This window comes from Aptenodytes forsteri, unplaced genomic scaffold (assembly GCF_000699145.1).
Source record: "Aptenodytes forsteri isolate BGI_AS27 unplaced genomic scaffold, ASM69914v1 Scaffold141, whole genome shotgun sequence".
Classification (NCBI taxonomy): Eukaryota; Metazoa; Chordata; class Aves; order Sphenisciformes; family Spheniscidae; genus Aptenodytes; species Aptenodytes forsteri.
In genome coordinates this window covers 1,289,637-1,292,557 of record NW_008794416.1, presented here as the reverse complement: position 1 = coordinate 1,292,557, position 2,921 = coordinate 1,289,637, and the positions used below count along the sequence as shown (strand labels likewise).

Here is a 2,921-nt window from a genome sequence, read left to right as displayed (position 1 = left end):
GAGGAGGGTCCCAGCCAGCCCTGATGGCTCCTGACCTGTGCTAAATTCTGGCCAAAACCAGTTTTTGATGGGTGCCTGCCGTGGCTGCCCGTTAACAGCCACCGTGGCACATCAATAGGTGGTCGGTAAAGGTGAGGAGGAGCATTTCCAAACGAGCCAAAGGGGTTTGGGGGGGACGGGGGGGGAGGGTGTCACTGCGTGCTGTGGGTGTGGGGGCATGCAAATTCCAAAAAAGTCACGTTTTTCAGGGAAAGGTGGCATCTTCTAATTGAGTAACCCATATATAAACCCACATATAAATTAATTGGTCAATCATAGAATCATTAAGGTTGGAAAAGACCTCTAAGATCACCGAGTCCAACCGTCAACCCAACACCACCATGCCCACTAAACCATGTCCCTAAGCGCCTCATCTACTCGTCTTTTAAATACCTCCAGGGATGGTATTCATCAAATGGAAGATGTAACCCCTCTCTACAAACCTGACCTCGTTTGTTATTAATTTGTGTGAAGTGCTGTAGAAAGAGAGCAAAACCCCGGTCCCAGTGGAGGGGGGGACGTTAAGGAAACGCTGCGAGAGACGAGGACACACAAGGAGGACAGAGGCGATGGTCCCAGGAAAAGCAACTCGCTGTCATAGTCAGCCTGGTAAGCAGCAGTCCCGAGCACCCGCTGCTTTATTGGGGCTAAATGGTTTGAGATTAAATCTCTTAAAAAAATGGAGGAGAACTGACAATCCTCTTTCTCATTCACCGTGGACAGTTTACTCACCTGGCTGATCCTGGGGCAGAAAAAGGGGTGTGTTTGAATAAATCAAACACCACAGTTCTGAAACAGTAATCCTCCCTACAGAGATTCTTAACAGCAGCATTTTCTTTCTGCTAAACTTCAGGAGACATTTGTTCTGGAAGAGAAAATGGTTGATGAACCACAAGAAAGGCTCAGCTCCTATATTTTGATGAGGGAGTTTAGGCAAATGTTCACAAAAAGAGCATGTGTCAGGGACAGCAATTACGGGAGAGGCGTCTCCAGAGCAAACAGAGGATATGTCTGTACCTGGGACTTGTAGGAAAGTTAGAAAAATCAGGGAAAGCTGTGAAGTCAGCTCATTTATTAAAAAAAGTACAATTCTTGCAGCCACGAGTAAATTGACCTTAGATCAGTGTCACGAGAAACCACTGAACTCTACAACGAGGCTTCCCACAAGGGGTTTTAAAATGCTTTAACTTCTACACATGAGCTTCAGACACAGGTCAATTCATCAGCTATGCCATCAGCCACCTTCAGAAACACCACCTGCGTGTATTTGTGTATCTGTGGGCAGAGGCACGTGGGAGGGGGGCAAGAAGAGACAAAGTATTCCTTTACGATAAAAGTAAACATGCAAAGTCATACTCTGATTTCATCCCGATTATTTCATTCACTTCATGTCCATAAAAACATGTCCTCATAAAACTGAGGCCAGAATGAGGCCGTAATAAACAAATGAAGCAACCAAATGTTAAGCTGCTTGTGAGCTATATATGATCCCCTTAGGAGGACATACACACCGACTTTATAAGGAACCCACTCACTACTAAAAGATTTATACCTGGATCCATTTCCAAATCAATTTTTCCTTGACTTGAGGCTTTCACTAAGATTCTTGTGGCGATTACAGAATTTGAGTTAGATGCTACTGTATTATTCTGTATACAGGAAGATTTTGCTTTTAGCAGTTTCTCAACAAAACTCTATCTTCAGGAGGGGGAGAGAGAAAGAGAAGCTGATCTAGAAGATAACACACAAAAGAAATGAGTGAGACTGGATAGCAGAAAACCAAAAGGAGCAATAAGAACCCCAACTCTTTCTAAGTGATCCCCCTCACCTTGGTTCATAGGTGGCAGTGACAGGCAGGACTGTCCCACTGCCAGGGGTCAGAGAAGAGTCCCAGTCCTGTCAACAGGGAGATCTGGAGCTTTTGACCCCAGCTACATTATACAGTGGGTTATTCTTTCTCTCCTTTTTATGTTAAGCTACGTAGTGTCAGAAGTCCATCTGTTGGATATCAAATACACTTAAAATAACTCAGGCATGAAGTCAAACAATATGACAAAATAAGGACAACTGCAATTTTTTAGTGTTTTTAGTAGGATTGTGTAAGAGGAGGGTTTGGGTTGTTGGGTTGGTGTTTTTTTTCAAATCTCAGTAGCAGAAACACCTCTTTAGTCATTTCTTTTTATGTTAAGCTACGTAGTGTCAGAAGTCCATCTGTTGGATATCAAATACACTTAAAATAACTCAGGCATGAAGTCAAACAATATGACAAAATAAGGACAACTGCAATTTTTTAGTGTTTTTAGTAGGATTGTGTAAGAGGAGGGTTTGGGTTGTTGGGTTGTTTTTTTTTTTTCAAATCTCAGTAGCAGAAACACCTCTTTAGTCATTTGCATTCAAAACCTGAATCTTAATGAATCTTTTGAATCTTAATATTGATGCAAGTCATTATCACCCTAACAGTAAAAGTTTCAGGGTCCGGAAACCAGCTGTACAATACATAATTGGCCAGACATACATGGAATTGAGCAAAAATAAACCTATTTTCATTTGTTTTAACACAGTGGTTTGGTTCCTGTCAGAGAACACTCTGTCCCACCAACATTAATTTACCTGATTTATTCATCTGCCTAGAAAGAAACCATTCAGCCCAGGGAGAAACAATACAGCAATTAGCAACAGTCAGGTATCAATGACAGGGGCTGCCTTACGAAGTTCAGGACAGACCCAGTGCTGGCTCAGAGTGGGGTAGCCAAAGGATTGAGAAAGCTTTTGGGAGTTAATCTTAAGAACAGTACTTTTCAACCATTGCAGAAAGCCCAAAGGTCAGATAAGGGGTGGAGTCTCTCCCTAATGTATTTTTAAGTAAGCGACTTCATTTTAAG

The 2,921-nt window shown here is 42.5% G+C and overlaps 1 long non-coding RNA gene across 2 annotated transcripts; it reads left to right on the top strand.

Annotated features, from left to right (window-relative positions):
* The first annotated feature begins 7 nt into the window (after positions 1-7).
* Positions 8-829, top strand: LOC109279787. 2 transcript variants are annotated; one of them, XR_002086332.1, is made up of 3 exons: positions 8-131; positions 514-648; positions 763-829. It is a non-coding gene; the product is annotated as an uncharacterized LOC109279787 (long non-coding RNA). The 2 variants fall into 2 exon arrangements; XR_002086331.1 differs by having other exon boundaries at positions 439-648.
* Positions 830-2,921: the final 2,092 nt, after the last annotated feature.